Raw genomic sequence first — 18,673 nt, 5'->3', positions numbered from 1 at the left:
GATTCTAGGAAATGAAGAGGAAAAACATGTATGCGACGTCATCCGTGTTGTATGGTCGTTTGTATGACTTTCTTAGTAGTTACCCTTGACCCAATAAAACAATGAATGGAATTTTTATTGATGAGTTCGCGTGAAATTTTAAAGTGGTCGAGTATAATGAATGGATCTATTAAGTGTTTCTTTTTATAGAAGAAGAGTGGTCGTTGAGAATGCGGAAAATAACGTAAGCTTTTAAGTTTGCACAATTTTGTTGTTTTTGACGTTTTTGTCGAGTTTGTTTTTTTTTTGTATCAAAAAGTTCTACTCAAAGTTTAGTAAGAGGGTTAAAAGTTTAAAATAACTAATAATAATCAGTTTCAAGACAATTTTTTTTACAATAAATTAAACTAAACTAATATTTACATTAAAAAAAAATACATTACTTACAAAGCGTAAAGTTTTAAAAATGTAAATATTAATTGAGTTTAATTTATTGCAAATTTTTTGTCTTGAAACTGATTATTAAATATGAAATAATACAAAATTGCTCAGAGCTAACGAAAACCAAACTAGTCTAGTTTTAGGAGAAGTTAATTATGTTACATTATCTAAACGTACTTTTATACACAGTTTAACAAAAACAAAAAACATCTATCTACATAAATATTAAAAACTACGCGCGGTACACTATTTTACCGCCAATAATTAGATCTCCTTACAAACACTGAACGCGTCATAGACAATGTTCAACATTTATATCTCGAACGCGGCTTTCCCGCCCTCGACGCGTGATCCAAATGAAAACTCCGTGGGTGTGAAAATTCAGTAGGCCAGTCCGCTAGTTGTCGCGCAACCAGCGTCGAGTGCGGACGTCTCTACGCCGCTCCTCCTCAAGTTTCCCGCGCGAAAGTTTTATCGTAAATACAAGTGATAAATAAAATAATTAAAGAGTGGTTTATCAGTGTTCGTATTTTATTAATTTGTGTGAATGTGTGTTTTCGACGGATGAGCGGGCTTTCGATTTATGTAAGTTTTTTTTTTCGTTTATTTAATTGGTAGCCCTGAAAATAGGTTATTGGGGATGTAGGCAATGAGTGACTTTTAGATGATTTTATTTATTTCTATGGCTTTAATGATAATCTTCAAAGAGCAAAAGTGCCATAAATCCATGGATTTAGGAAGTACTCTAGTTAATGTCCGTGTGTCCGCAATAATGTCAAACAATTTTTTTTCCTAATTTTTATTGATCGCTTTGAAGAAAAATGTTTTACATGTCTAAAGCTCTTTAGCTTTATGTTTAATTTAAATTGTAGGGAATAAATTATTACCCATACATTTATTTTTTTATTTATTTAACACGATTCACTGATCAATTAAGTGCTTCGTCAAAGGTTTTAAATCTCCTCTCCCTTATGACATTTATGATATAAACCTATTTTGTTAAACTTACAATAATAACGTATGGGATAAAAATACCGATAATATAAAATATAAGAAAAATCTCTGATCCAGTAACCATGTATCTCTACATATCTTGTAACATATGTGTGAGTAATTAATTAGTGGAGTCCATATGTAAGTCCCTCTTTCCTTTTATTTTCGTACACACGACACGCCTCCTTTACTCAGAATTGGTATTTTTCTATGTGCCTACTTCGTCAATTTTGTACCTATTGATAGAGCTTTATAGATAAATAAAAAAAAAATAAGAGATTTTTTAATTATATTTATCTCACAATTTAATTCTAAGTAGCAAACTACGTCGCAGTACATTTCAGGAAATAAAAATTAAATATATTTTGATTCATATCACTTCACCATTGATGTGATTAAGAAATACAAGTGATTATTTCTACAAAAAATGTGATGCGTGACGCGTACCGTTTTTGTCTAACGCCGATAAAGAAGTTTCACTTCAAAGAGTCCTTTTGTCATTCATGAATTGACAAGTTTTTATCTGACTCTTCGGCATCTTAGGCCTATCATTGGGACAATGTTACTACCATATATAATACACAAGGTTATTAAGAATACAAAAGCTTGTGATCCGCAAAAAAGTACGATAATATATTTCAAATAATATAATAGAGACAAAAAATTGTTACGTCTGTGAGTCGTTCAAACTACATATTCAATTATTTCACAATAGGCTTGTATCTAAAACCAAATTAAGTCATACTCGATTTATAATAGTAGAACCTTTTTTGAATCAACAATAACAGCCACTAGAAAAAAAAAACAAATACAAAGTTGACATTTAATTTTAAAATGTATTCGCGCGGGTAAAACGATATGACTGGCATTGGCATTAAAAAAGTTTCGTTCAAAATTCAAACACAGTTCAAATTCGTATTTAATTAACGTACCTATTAATAATTACTATTAATGAGATTGATTAATAATTACTATTCATGAAATTGAAAATATTGTTGTTGACAAATACGATTTTATGTAATGTGTCAGTAGATAGAGAAAGCAAAATATTAATCTGGATTGCAGAAGTCACATAATAAAAAGACAAGTAGCAGTCTAGTAAGTCTTAAGAAAAAAGATATTTTTATTTCATTTTTATATTAAAATTATAATCCTTCATAGAGTCCGTAAATAAATTAGTTTTTTACTTTTTTAATCAGGTAATTAGGAAACTTAGAGATTTCGTGCCAATTAGCGTTATAAGGAAACTGGGTGACCCAGCGACGTTATTTTGCTACAAAAATATTTCTAGGGAATATATTTTGAAAGAAACATTACATACTAAAAAGAAAATCTTAGGTTTGTATTACCTCTGACATTTAGGGGTTTGACAAAAAGGTGTCCGATTCTCAGACTCATCCAAAGTCTCCCAGTCCAGTTCAGCCCTTTCCGAGGAGTTAACCTACAACCACGACAAATTTATATATTCGAGAGAGAGAGAAGCAGCGAATCCCAGCAATGTTAGCTAAATAAAAAAGCCCAGCAAAAATTTAAAGTACTATTATTAAAATGACGTATCGCAAATTCCGTATCGAAATTTGACAGCAATAATTGTACATTTGACGCTTAAATTCCTGTTGATTTAATTTTGTAAGACGCGAAATCCCACCCGATCTCGGTTCTCATTTCAAATTATCCGTCAATCAAAATTTGTGCCAGTGAGTCGAGACAAGATGCGATGAAAAATCATTGACCGCCTCAAATGTTTCAGATCAAAGGTATATAAAGAAATGTAGGAATAAAAAGTATTGTAGATAATCCATTACCGAAGGAATGGATTAATTTGATTGATGTACAGATCTTATTTCATAATTCTATAAATATGAGCAAGAATTTTATTATAATTTTGGCTTCGGTATTTTATTGAGTGTTACAAATGTCGGGCATTTTTTTTCTGGCTTGGACTTCTAAAATTATTTTACAATTATTATTCGTTCAGTTAAGGATAATAAGGGGACGAATTGGCTCATTAATTCACGTTAGTTATAAAATAATATCACTTAAACAAAAATATCTCATTAACTGTGGCGCATTCCCCTATTTAGCTTATTATTAAAAAAATCCTCTAGCTAAGATGGTTAAACAATCTCTATCTAGTTCGTGCAACAAACCCCTTAAATAGTTAAACTTAAAATGGAGTATTCCGTGACTTCTTCTCATACTTTTTTCACTAATTTAAGATTTTATCTTTACTATCTATTTATATAAATCCTATTTCAGTATTCATAGTTAATAGAGTTATGTAATCAATGTGGAATTTTTTATCCCATAAGTACTATAAAGACGACAGGATTATGTTAAGAGGGTAGCCGGATATTTCCTTATTTGTCTATTACAACACTCACGGGAGTACTTTCCTATTTATATAAATTTTTAGACTTCAAAAGTGTACACAGCTATACTGTTAGCTACTGTTTTAGGGATACAAAATCGATGTCGATTGTTTCCTTTCTTATAAGTATAAATATTTACATGTTATGTTAACAACTGCTTGAACTATTAAAAATATTCATTCCCGACGCAATACATTAATATTCTGACGTGTCTGTCTGCCTGTGGCATCATAGTTCCCGAACAGATTGATCGATTTTAATTTAGTTTGTTTTTGACATGTTTGATAAAAAACGGTTTATGCATTTAGATGAAAGTTTTGCAGTCTACTTGTTTTAAGGTATTTATCCTATGACACGACTAACGCGTTTAGCACATGATATACATATTTTCCTACTAATATTATAAACACAAAAGCTTTTTTATGTTTGGATGTTTGTTCCTCTTTCACGCAAAAACCGCTCAACGGATTTAAACGAAACTTGGTACAGTTGGTACACAGATAGTTCATAATCAGGATTAACACATAGGGTTTATTTAGGATAGGATTGATTTATTCCGATTTTATTTAACCATGGGATATAAAAGCACTCTTATGAAGTTAGCTTGGAGCTGTAAAAAATCTCAAATCTCTTCGTCAGCGCATCGCATCATGCGCCCGTTAGTGTCGCAATTCAAAATACGAGTATTAGATTACAATCAAAATGAACTATACTTTTTTTGTGCTACAGATCGCGAGTCCGACTAGCGCCTGCCCTATTTTTTACTTAGCCCTTACAACATGTGTTACAATGATTACAATTTGAAAGGCCTTGCAGCATTAAAACTTATATGAATGGAAATTGCTCGCCTTTTGATATTTTTAATTTAAGAGCTAGCCTTTTGTCGTAGTAATATTCATTTTTCGTCCATTTTTCTGATGAATAAAATGTTTTTACAGACCTTCGTGATATTTGTACGTTGTATGCGACCGTTAGTATTCGTAGTGGTAATTTTTTATTTTTTTCCTTTCTATCTTTCGATATTTTGCATTTTGCCAAGAGAACGTAATACATCTTTGCATCTGTGTCTCAATAAGAGTTATTTTGCGTCATTTTTAATAAAGTACTTCGTACTCGTATGTAACGTAATTCGTATGTTTGATACTGCTATTTTAAATGCTCGTAGGCCTCTAACTAGGTTTTAACACACCCTAGATTAATTTTAGCTTTACTGGTTAACTCATGGTGTTTTCCATCACCGTTTTAGCAACTGATATTTTCTTTGTAATGGGCACAGGAATTCGAAAACACATTGGTGCGTCTAAGGATCCAAACCTTGGACCTTGAAGTCGAAGGTTGTCGAAGGTTCAGAATTTACTTTAGCTTGTCGACTCCAGCGGGCTGGAAAAAAAAACAACACTTGTCATTAAAATGATAGACAATTAACCACTGAAAAAAAGATTTGGATCCTTGGTTGCCGAGGCTTGAAATCGATCTAAAGGTATATATAATATATATACTGTAGTTATTTTTCTTACAAAATCCTATTCCAATCGGTCTGCTCTTTTCTTTTCTGTCTGTATTAAAAGTAAACACAATACGGCCATTAAGTTAACGATAGTATTTTGTTTCACCGCGCCCGGCCACTCCACCGTATAGTTAGCTAACAGCACATGAGAGTTACTTGAGCATGAGTTACAGATCTACAGATTTGGACTACCTTTACACCACTTTAAGGGGTGATGGGGCTGACAAATATATACTCTAGGAAATGTTAAAAAAAAAACAAAAATAAAATTGTTTAAAATACTTATCAAAAATGAGGGAAAAATTAATATTCCCAGTACACAAATTACGTTACATTTTAAAGATGAGAAACTTCCTGTTGATAACTATTTCGATTTAGTTAGTGAGAATGAATTTTCTTTATCAATAGAGATATTTTATAAAATACTTAAGGGCCTTCTTTCAAAATCCGATTTCCAATTCTCTCCCATATACTTTATAAACAGCCCATGACCGTCACTTGAAGTATGAGTTACAGATATCTTCAGCCCATCCCAACCCATCTCCACTTCAGAGGCAGGCCTGTGATATGTTGGTTACAGTTATTGCTATCTTCTGAAGCTGGTAATAATATTATACTTTTTATGAGATGGTGAGATGTTATTGTTGCATTTTGTAAGGGTGTTTTTGCTTGGCATTTTCTTTGTTTTAGGAAAGAGGTTTTATCAAAGAGTATTGTATAGTAATGCCCTGGTGCTATTCGTTTTTGGGCTTTTGAGATCTGTCATGTCAATTTAAATTACGGTAAGATGTGAGGAGTCGAAGGGAAGGTTGCTACTGTCTAAAATTCTGCCGATTACCTTACTTTGGATTCTTGACCTTCAAAGTACGTTAAATAAAACTACTGTGCCTTTTAAATATTTTTTACCGATGAATACAAGTTTAATGATTCATGAATACATGTTACTCATATTTTAATAATCACAAAGAAAACAATTAATTTACAATAACGACAATTTAGTACTGTTCAGACATATACATTTTCTTACGAAACGCTCTTGAGATATTACAAAACCGGTAGCTGAATGACAGTAACGGCTATAATAAAACTCTATCATTTAAAATCGTTCATAAAGCATAACTCAAGCGCCATAACTGAATCATAATAAATAACTGACACCCTACCATGAACTTTTCGTAAGACTGGTGTTACTGTTGGAGCGAGACAGCGCTCTTCGCTTAGTAGAGCGCGAGTCTCTTTTATCACTATCTTACTATAGGAGGCAGTGGCCCCCCTTAGTGGAACAAATCCGTCGACGCGACGTCGCGTGGACAGTGCCCACATAAAAACTGACCCCCTCGATGTATCTTCGTTAAGATATCCCGAAACAAATGTTCTATAATGTGTTCGTTGCGGTGACCATGTTGACGGTGTTATGGGGATACGTTGTTTTGAAAATATTTATTTATCCTTAATCTTTTATGTGCCTACGTTATTAGTGCAGTGAGTGTTTGCTATAGAGCAATAATGAGATAATGCTTTGTAAACATGTTTTTGTTATTGGTTTTGAGGATTTTCAGATTTTTTTATGACGGAGAGATCGCCTCTAGATATCTCTGCATCACGCTTTGGTTGACTGGTAGAGAATGCCTCAGGCATTAAATCCGCCATTGTACATTGAATGTATAAAAGTGTAAATAAATAAATAAATAACCTCAAGCTATAAGATATTTTTGAAACGATGTCCGTCGCTTCAAAATACAGTCTGAAAAAAGTATTCAAACGCCATTCAATATGTAGAAAAACTACTCAAAGCCATTACGGCTCATAACTATACAAACGCTAAAAAAACTACTTCGAATAAAATGACTTACAAACTGATCATAAATCATTTTACGCAAACTTTTACCCGAAAAAGGGGGATCATACTAAAAGGATTGCCAGTGAAGAAAAACGCTAACATTCTTAAGGAAAATGTTGAATGAGATGCTTAAATGTGACCTTTTTTTGTAAGGGTAACTCTTGATGTTTGGGAAAACGTTGTTGATACGACTTTAGGAGTGACAGTTTCGTTTGATGTAAATGTTTTTGGACAAAAGAGTGACGTATGGAGCTGGTATTTTTATTAGTAACTTTAAGTGTACAAATAGAATTAGGGTTTTGTTAGGAAGGCCATGTTCAGGTTTCGTTAAATTATTTGCAGAAAAGAAAAAAATATTTAGTATGTTTAAAGAAAGAAATGATAATCAATTAATATATACATGTGTGCGTTTGTAAAGTAGCTTTCAAGCGTTTATAGAAAACGTTTTAATCTCATAATTAAACTCACTTACTGCAACAGACACATTTGAAAGTGCTGTAAAAATTATCACGCTCTTGCCATTATTACTATTACGCATAAATATACTTTTTTTTACTTAGACAGCCCACGTCAACATTATGTATCTATTTGGAATGGATCCAAAAAGCAATTTCTCTATAAAACCCACAAATTCGACTGATTTAAATGCCATTATGGATTCATAACGAGCTGTGAGTGAATCCTGTCTAGATCTACGGAAATTGAAAATGTGTCCAATTTGCAGCCATCTTTATTATTCATAAACATATTATCTGAAATGTATGAGGATAATTATATGTTAAAATATTTATTTCGGAAAAAATGTCTCTTTATTGTGGAATTTATGGCTACAATTATTTTTTTTGCTAACGAGATTGGTTAATACTGAGACGGATAGTCTAACTAGTTTGCGAGTAAGCAGAGGCAAACACATAAACCTATTTTCATGTAATGACTGCTAAATAAATAAGATATTGTAATAATTTATTCTGAATTTCGTTTAAGATACAATACCGAATGTTCACCTGAAATAACTTTTCAAACTAGTGTAATTTTATAAGTTAAATAAATCATAGTTTCATGTAGGTTTTCTTATAAAAAATTACACAGTTTAAAAATAATTTTAAATTTACGTGTTCTGTGAAATTTCCATGTTACCGTTTTCAAATACACACTAAATAAAAAAGTTTATTACACTAAACGTTAGTAAACAAGTAATTAAATAAATATAATTCACAACTAACAAGACATTTGTATAAGAAATATACAATTTTCATGTTATTTGCCAAAATATGAAGACTATAAAAACCTATATTAAATTACAGGAATCGTAAATCTATTCGTGTAAACAAGTCATTAAAAGTTAATCGACCAAGTTCTAGATTTTTCTAGAAATTTTTGTATTTGAAAAAAGAAACTACAACAGTACTTTAAGCTAAATTAGTACGAGCATTAAATAATAATAATCGTATAAAACGTTGTGAATAGAAAGACAGCATTATAAGTTATAAATAGTCGTTACTGTCACAAATAATGTTTTTCTTTTTTTAGTTCTTCATGTTATAGATGAAAATAAAAATATTTACCTATTTAGATCCATAAAAAGATCTTTTGACATTTTCCTATGCCGTGTTGGGTTCGATATTCAGTTTCATTTCATTCAGATGAAAATTCAGCTGAGTCCCGTTCATTAAAAAAATAGTGACGACCTCCGTGGTCGAGTGGCGTTTCAAGGTCTGAGGTCCCGGGTTCGATCTCCGGTCGGGTCACTGTAAAAAATCACATTTCTACATTGTCTCGGGTCTGGGTATTTGTACTACCTTCGTTGTATCTGAATTCCATAACACAAGTGCTTTAGCAACTTACTTTGGGTTCGGAACAATGTATGTGATGTTGTCCGCATTTATTTAGTTTTACAAGTAGAAGTGGTATCACAGAAAAAAAAAAAAAAACTTATCCCACCAAAATAAAGGTGTACCTACAAACGGATGGTTAGGCAACACCCTGTGCAGTGGAGACGATAAATCTCGCCAATTGAACACAAAATTGATACTAATCGCTTGAACAGATCCGTTTTATGTGGCCGAAGTACGGGAATAGCCTGGAGTTTAGTGTAGTAGTATACACAGTAGGGATGTTACGGAGCTCAGTATCTGAAAGGATATACGAATTGTGAATGTCCGCAACGAATGGATTTTCTAAATATGGATATCCTAAAAGAATTATTCGTAAACGTAGCTGATGTTAAACTTTCGGATAATTTCGGATTGTGCCGAATGACTTTTTATGAGCGGAACTGTGACCACAGTCGGGGGTCTGTGTAAAGAGGTTTTTTCTTTTACAATTCGTTATGAGAATCATCCTAAACTATTTACTATCGGAAGTAAACACGGTTAATTATCCGAAATTTAAAACAGTTTTCATTTACAATCGTATCCGAAATCGCACAACTATAACATCCCTACTATATAATAGTTAGGTGTGTAGGTTATCTAGAAAAAGTAGAACTCGGAATGGAAATGAATGGACGTTGTAAAAGTATGAAGGGAATTAAGATTTGCTAGAGCTATGTTATTATGAAATATCTTTGTTATGCGTACCCGAGACGTTCAAACATGTTTGATATGGCAAAGAAACTGAAATATTAAATAAATAAAAAAAAACATTTTATATGCTAAGTCCTCTGTACTCCTAGAAAAATAGCATTTAAGAACGATAACAATGCTAAAAATAACTTTACGAAGTGGGGCAATGAATTGTAGAGCCATATTGATTAGTTGAAGTTGTGTTTGTAATTGTGACAGGCTGCTTGCTTGATAGGGTGTTTGTTAGACACACTTGTAAGGGGGCTAGGCGTCTTGTAACTCACCTTCTTTGTTGTATGCACCTGAAAACTTTCTGGATATATAAAAACCTTCTGTGGTTGTAAATGTCATGTTGGAACCACCTTGATACATGAATATCTGAACCTGTTTCATATTTAAACATTAATAATAATAAATTGTGAAAGTATGTATATGTAAGTAAAGAACGTTATTGTCTGGTCTACGATAAAGAATATTATTCTATTCTATGTGTCGGCAAAAAGGCTGCCAGGCTAAAATGGGATTGGGCGGGGTACGTTAGCCGCATTTACAGCGATCGTTGGGCCAAAGTCACCACACTATGGGAGCCAACGGATGGACGGCGTCCTCGTGGGCGACCTAGGAAGCGGTGGCGAGACGACCTCAACGCTTACCAACCAGGCTGGTTCTATGCGGCCCAGAATGGAGTCGTGGAAGGATTTAGGGGAGGCCTTTGCCCAGCAGTGGGACACAGAAGGCTAGGAAAAAAAAATGTGTGAATGCTTTTTAATTCTTCACGCCCAAACTGCTGATTTTGATAAACTTTGGTATGGAGGTAGTTAACTTTGGAACACGTCAGTATGAGTTTTTATCCGTCCGTTCGTTAGCTACAGCCGATAACTAGTGACGAAACTTTTTCAGCCGGATTTCAGCTAGATTTCATAAAATGGACTTATAGCATGCGGACCAGATAGGTTTTAATACTGGTGTCTAACTATGAATACTTTTTTGCACTGTATAAGTTGACTTCATAAGCCAAATTAATAGCATGGAATACCATTTAAAGCCTCGTTGTGGCAACAAAATTAAATCAACAAAGGACGTTGTAACGGTTGCCATTGTAACGTACCTTCATATTCCTAATAAAAATAGGCTGATTACCGCAGACGTGTTAGTGTCTACGCTCATGTATACAATAAAATCAGTTCATTGAGATGTTAGCACCACAAACCTAGATTCTGGATCTAAAATCAAAAGCGCACAGGATTTGTAAACTAATAAAATTCAGTCATTAGCTAACATTGGCAATCGCATTGATTACAGCAATTTGATCAAAGATCTAAGGCCCATGGTCAGTGGTGTGTTCAAATAGTTTGTCTAGAATAGAATGTCAATAAGAAAGATGTTTTTTTTTGTAATAAATCTTTACCTGCCAGTATTTTAGGCCTGAAGAGTGTAAACGCGGTTAGTCAAGAAGTTGATTATAGTTCATAAAATCGGTCAAGTGTCAATCAGATTTGCGACACAGAGGATTCCGACCAAGTAGGGTAAAAAGTGTCAAACTGTGTGTTTAGTATTTATTGTTATAGCGGCTGAAACACACCATGGGGGCTATCTGGCCATCACGATTTATGACATATAGCCTTTTGACGTACAAGTAAACGGAGAGAACGCGGGCCTCAGGAATAATAAAAAAAAAATAAACAAATTACTAATGATAGTTTATTTCACAAAACAACAAAAGTTTTACAATTTCAAGATTTTTTATTACAAATTTCTTTAAAAAAGGAGCAATTTAATTAAAGTTCTATAGTTGGATATTTTAAAGCATGGTACACTAGACAACTGATTCATATCATAACTTTTAAACTTGACAATAAACAGGTTTTTGACCTTAAACATAAACAGATATTTTCCCTTGTACTGACAGCAACTAAAGCCAATTATCAAATCACATATATAAATTTATATATTCTATTTTCATTATTATATTCAATTCAAATTTCATGTTGTTTTAACTTCACTATAGGCATGTATTTTGTTACTTCTTTTGATATAAAATATAGGACAGTAATTTAAAAAGTCGGTTAAATATCTGTATGGCTTTGATGAAAGCGTGATGGCCGTATAGTAAGTCTTTTCTAAGGAACTTACCTTCTTTTAGAATAGATTAATTAATTTTAGAGTATGGCAAGATGAAATAGCAACAAAAATTATCAAGGCCATAGGTCAAAATATGTGTGCTCATTTAAGTTTTATACTCAACTTATGTAGAACGAATGGGATATTTCCAAGTAAATTAAAAATTGCAATTGTTAAACCACTGCATAAAAAAGACAGTAAAGAAGATATGAAGAATTATAGGCCAATCGCGCTATTATCTGTTATATCGAAAATATTCGAAAAGTACATTTATAATCAGATTTATGCATATTTAGAAAAAGCTGATATACTTTGCAGAGAACAGAAAGGATTCAGGCGTGAGACATCAATAAACTTAGCGATTTACGATTTTCTTCATAATGTAACAAAAAATATTGATGCTAGAATACCCACATGTGCTGTATATTGTGACATGACCGCGGCATTTGATCACGTAGATCACAAATTATTATTAGATAAACTCGAGCGTTACGGTCTGAGAGGAAATACTCTACAATTGTTAGAATCGTACTTGATTAATAGAAAGCAAAAAGTAACAATATCTGGAATAGATTTAAAAACTAAAACCGAAAATGTTTTCTACTCGGATGAAAAACTCATATCATTCGGGGTACCACAGGGGAGTGTGTTAGGGCCTCTTCTATTTTTATTATATATAAATGATCTTCCAAACTGTATAACTTGTCCAATTACTTTATTTGCTGACGACAGTACCTTAACAATATCATGTAAAAATCCTGAGCAATACTGTAAAGACATCAATAATTCAATAACTGCACTTGTTTCCTGGCTAGTAAATAACAACCTAAAAGTAAATTTAAATAAAACTAGTGTCATGCATTTTAGCCAGCGAATTGATACTCCGTCGCAAATAACTGTCAAATATGATGATACCGTAATAAACGAAGTAGATAGTACAAAATTTCTAGGGTTACAAATAGACAAAAAATTAAACTGGAAAAATCATATTGATGTTCTTTGTAAAAAAATAAGCAAATACTCATATGCACTATATAAACTTGCTCCAACTGTTAATACCGACACTCTGCTTATAGCGTATCATGGTCTAGTAGCTTCTGTTCTCAGATATGGGATTTTATTCTGGGGCAATTCAACAGTCCGCGAAATAATTTTTAAAATACAAAAACGTTGTATTCGCGCTATGTTTGGGCTCAAAGTCACTGACAGTTGTTTACCATTTTTCGTAAAACATAAAATATTTACACTACCATCGATGTACATTTTAGAAGTATGCCTTTTTATTAGACAAAATCCAGACTTATTTCCGCGATTATCAGACAAAGTACAAAGAAACAGACGAGATAACGATAAACTTTGTATAAACCGCGTCAAAACTGCTCTTATGTGGAAAAGTATATTTTGTATGTCGGTAAAAATATATAACAAAATCCCAAAAAGATATAAAGATTTAAAAAATAACTTGTTTAAAATAAAGCTTAAAGATATGTTAATAAAAAAGGGATACTACAGTGTTCAAGAATTCTTAGATGATGTGGATATATAACCATCTTAATTATGTTTGTATAAGTGCCTACTTTATTACTATGTAATCAATTAGTGTAAATTCAATTTTCAGTGTTAAACTAAAAATATTTGTATGCCGGTCCCGGCTAGACATAGCGGTCATTTCCATTGATGTAACACCTATTTACTACCTATGTTCTACGAATAAAGACTTTGTATTTGTATTTGTATTTAGTATATTTTCGCTATTATAGTATAGAGTATGTGTACATGCAGAGGTTCTCAAGATCCGCCTTAGTTAAGCCATTTTTGTTTTTAAAAGTACTTACGTAAGATATTTAAAAATGCTAAAAGTTAACATCTAGAGACGGCATTAGGCATTAAAATAAGGATATAGGCAGGTCAAGCACAGGCCTGAAATAAAATAGCAAAAAACATAAGCTTAGTAAAATGGTTATTAATTTAATTATTTAGTTTCACAAGTTTTACTTGTAATTCATACTTAGCCCAAGAGTTGCGTGTTTCAAAACATTTTAACAGCCGTTACTGATTGTTACACACAAGAAAACTATAAAACTTACTCTAAATATATTATTTAGAGCATAATAAAACGAAATAGTTATAAAACAAAACTCACTGAATTATAAGTTTGCTTAACCGAATATTTTGTAGAATTCATTATTTAGTTATGACGGAATGTCATTTTCTTTGTTATATTAAAACTACTTGACTGCGTATACATACATTTTATATTGATATCGTATTTCTTTTTGACAAAGTAAAGGTTTTTAAATATACCCATTTATATTTGTCGATGAGTTTTAACATTTTACAGGCACTAAGATTCTACTTAATCTCTAAAAGCAGGTTAAGCATGAGACGATCATATAAATTGTAGAGCGTTGTCCCCCTTTCACAATAGCAACTTATCTACGAAACATTCTGTATGAAGCATAACTCTGTCCTTCTCACCATTATATAAGAAAGTGTAAATAAAGTTTTATACATCATTTTCCGTACCGTTTTTACAGCCTTATTTTATGATAAGTCATCATCAGCTCAGCCTTTTCCCATTTATGTCGGCTTCCAATCTAACCCGATGCATCTAAGTACCAGTATTTCATTTCTCAAGGAGCGACTGTCTATCTCACTTCCTGAACCCAGTTACCTGGCCAACATGATAACCCTTACTGGTTGGCTTTCTAGCCTCTAACTATCCGTAACGATTGTTAAGGATGAGTAAATAACAGCCGGGACACACAATACAACGTGCCTTCCTAAACACGGAGGTCCTCGCTATGACATCGATGGTTACCCGTCCAAGGAACCATGGTATCAATCGTAAGCCTGTAATCGATCAGCTTGTGCAGTTGTAGGTAAGCCATGAGCTTTTTTCCTTCTTATTTTATGAATATATCGATACTACTAAGTCATCATCATCATCCACAGCCTTTATCCTCCCACTGCTGGGCATAGGCCTCCCCTTTCTCGTGCCAATTTCTACGGTCCTGTGCTAGCCTCATCCAGACTCGACCCGACTTGACTTTAAATTTTTAACATTTTTATACATATTGTACATATAATCGAAAATAACATCCGAGTAACATTTGCACAAAAACTCTGGGTTCATATAAAAGTACAGGTGCAGGCACATTTAGGATAAAATACTTAAAAAAACAAACCTGTTTGTTTTCGCACGTGTTCGAAAAACCTGTCGTAACTTCAAAAATATCTGATAAGGATTTAAAATTAGGGCGAATGTTTTTTGTTTTGTTTATTAAATAAGTTTGTAAATTGAATTACAGAGTGTATTCTTAAGATTATTGATAATCTGGCAGCAAAGGTGAGTTTTTCTTAATTACAATTAAAGCTTAAGATCACAATTTACAATTAAAATACACTCCTAGCCGTCAAATTTTAAATCCTTAACTTTGAATTTTATTCTACATAATACATAAAGATACTATATAAATACATACTAGAATAAATATCTATATATTCCAAAATATATTTGGGAAATACGACCTCTTACTACCGAAACTGATTTGCTTTCCTGAACCAGCAAACATTGCAAATCCTGGTTGTGCTCGCTCTCAAATCCGATTCAGAAACTACGTCACTATAAAGTAGGAAAAGACGACATGCTCGATTTTCTCTAACACATAACATAAACATATGAAACTTATTTTCTTTATGTAATAGAAATGTACTGTATCACAATGCTCACATTGCTCACACTATGATATCTAGCAAACTAAGTAAAGCCTGTATTTATAGTACAAGACAGCTCTTACTAAACGCTCGAAGAATGACGATTGGGTTTAAAAAGTAAAAATCCTTCACTCCCTTCCACTTCCTCACTTGAATAATTGAAAAATATTTTGATAGTAACTGTCGTGAGAATGATTCATTATTAAATGATGTAACGGTTTACTCACGCGTATTTATCGGGGTAGCCCGACTAGTTTCGAACCGATGAGTTCGACTCGCGATCCCGCCGCGTCTGCTCATGATTAAGGACTCCGGTTGGGTCCGAAACTAGCCGGGCTACCCCGATAAATACGCGTGAGTAAACACACGTATTATTTCCTTTTTCTGAAAACTAAAATTAACAAAGTTAAACTGCTTTTAAGTTTAGGAGAAGGGGCTTGTGATGCAAAGATATTGTAAGATTTATACACAATCGTGACGTCGACGCGTAAGTTTAATTCACTGCAATTTCACGAATTTAAATTTGCGGTACAAATTTAAAAAAAACGTATGCGTTTAAAAAATATCGTCATACCATATGGATGGTTTAGATTGGTGTCTTAAAGAGTAAATAATTAAAGAGATTGACATCGGAAAATATACGCATCAAGCATATACATTTACTAGCTGTTGCCCGCGACTTCGTCCTCGTGGGTAGAAGATATAAGTTATGATTTATACCTGCTTTTTTGCACATTTTCCATTGTATCTTCGCTCCTATTAGTCGCAGCGTGATGGTTTATAGCCTAAAGCCTTCCTCGATGAATGGTCTATTCAACACAAAAAGATATTTTCAATTTGGACCAGTAGTTCCTGAGATTAGCGCGTTCAAACAAACAAACAAACTCTTCAGCATTATATATTAGTATAGATAACCGCTAGCTGTTAAATTAATCCTAAGATTTTGTTCGCGATGATTTTAAACAACTTTAAAACCAAAAAGTGTTTAAAACTTCGGAAAGGAATGTTCAAAGAAAAAACTGACAAAAGGAATTCCGCTAGAATTTATGGCAAGTCTCCGGGTGTCAAAGTTTGTGAATCTAAAAAGTAATTTCAAGTTTTAAAACAGTTAATAACTGTAATTCCTCTGTCATCTGTGATTTCTTAAAATGTTGGATAGATTTTGTAACACTTTAATGTTGATTACAAGGCTTTTTTCGTTTCATTTTTTTCTTTTTATTTTGTTTCTTCATCACAACTAAAGCATTAGAAAACGGTGAAGGGTCGTGTGTATTTAAGGTTATTGTTTGACGCCCAAGAAGTCCTTGAATAAATTGTCGATTTTTAATCTGATTATTTACTTGAACATAGATTGAAGACATTCTATGGGTTCCAAAAAAAAACTTAATTGTGTTTTTTTTGGAATCCATAATTAAATTGGCGAATAATATACGGTATATGTAAATAAGAAGTTAAATAATTATAATTATTTGTGCCAATGTTGTAAACGACACATAAAATTTAACGCGTTGGGGCACAGGTGCTAAAAATATTGGATACTATACAAAATTTTAGAGGTAAACAAAATATAATGCCATAGTAAGTTAGTTCCTCGAAAACGTGGCCTCATAACATTTCAAAACATAATTTTTATCGTTTGCCAATAACCTTTTAAATAGTTTCAATAAATAAAAAGGTTCGATTGAAATTCAGGAGTATTTTTAACGCGTGTTAACCTCAAAAGTTACGTCAACCGCTGATTTGATCAGCCTAACTGTAAGCCCCGGTGTGAACGTGAAACTTTACGGTATTTTTGTCAGTAACTACGTGACGTGGCGTCGTTTTTAGGTTCCGTACCCAAGAGGTAAAATGGAACTATATTGCTGAGGCTCCGCTGTCCGTCCGTCCGCCCATCATCAGTCTGTTACTCATGAACCGTTATAGCTCGTTAAAATTATCACGGATGGTGCATGCCCGACTATTGTTTATCGTATTGTATTGTATATAGATTTTTTCTTTAGCAAATAAACTAAAGATAAAAATCTGTATACATGAACGAACCCTTTCCGCTCGCAAGTCCTACTTGCACTTGACCGGTTTTCGTTTTCATATGGTTGATGTACAACCTAGTGTCAGAGTGTCCTAGTGACACCATTGAAAAATGCATAGTTCAGCTGATTCATTCTTCGTTTTGTCTTTTGAGTTTGCAAATTAATTCGAAAAGATATTGATGCGATAGTATACAACCTTCTTGTTGGAAGATGTGTTGGAAGTGCAACGGTCATAACACCAGGCTATCACTACTTTATACGCGAAAAAAACTACCAACACCGCAGCGGCTAGTGTAAACGAAAAAGTACAAATGTATGGTAATACAATTAACTGTAACACTCGCTCACAGTCGACATACGTTCGGGTTAACGCAGCCTTATTCAAATAGTCACAGTTTGCGAGCCTTATGGCTATAACCGATGACCAATACCCATTGGCACTGCAATAACCGTCACTCAAATAGCGTGAGTTTATTTAACATGAGGCTCGTGCGTGTTAATGTGTTAAACTTTCAGTTTTAATGAAATAAAACTGTGACGTAATACAAATAAGTGTTTCGACGGATTTTTTGTGATAAGAGAGGCTGGGATTCAATTGAGTCCAAATCCGCGATCGAATAGACTAGGTATTAACTGTATTGATACTTAGATTAAATATATCCAACTCGGTAGCATAAAAAAGACAAGCCACGGCATAAGTTTTTTCACTGCATTCGGGTAAACTGAAGAACGGAAAGAATGGTTTCGTTCTTAAATTTAAATATTTATCAAAGAGGTTGAAATTAATTTATACATATATACATGGCAAACACTGTTCCACTCTACCAATAGGGATGACGACCATTTTTTTTTGCAGTGTCCGTCTTGTAGTTTTTTGTATAATAATGGATACGTATTTTTTAATTTGTCCCGCAAACATAAATTGACCAAATTACAGTGAATGAAATTTACGCGTGACGTCACGATTGTGTATAAATTTTACCATATCGTTACGTCACAAGCCCCCTCTCCTAAACTTTAAAACAGTTAATCTTTGTCAATTCTAGTTTTTCTGAAAAAGGAAAAAATACGTGTCTAATACTTTTCAATTATCTAACTGAGGGACTAAT

At 33.1% G+C, this 18,673-nt stretch overlaps 1 protein-coding gene across 1 annotated transcript in view; it reads left to right on the top strand.

The window, feature by feature from the left end:
* Positions 1-655: 655 nt before the first annotated feature.
* LOC113495495 (QRFP-like peptide receptor) overlaps positions 656-18,673 on the top strand; it is an 80,059-nt gene continuing 62,041 nt past the window's right edge. Inside the window, exon 1 of the mRNA XM_026874277.1 lies at positions 656-1,005. The gene's annotated coding sequence lies outside the window, so the exon portion shown is untranslated. The remainder of the gene's footprint in view (positions 1,006-18,673) is intronic.

Source organism: Trichoplusia ni, chromosome 6 (assembly GCF_003590095.1).
Source record: "Trichoplusia ni isolate ovarian cell line Hi5 chromosome 6, tn1, whole genome shotgun sequence".
Taxonomy (NCBI): domain Eukaryota; kingdom Metazoa; phylum Arthropoda; class Insecta; order Lepidoptera; family Noctuidae; genus Trichoplusia; species Trichoplusia ni.
This window is presented reverse-complemented; position numbering and strand designations above follow the sequence as displayed.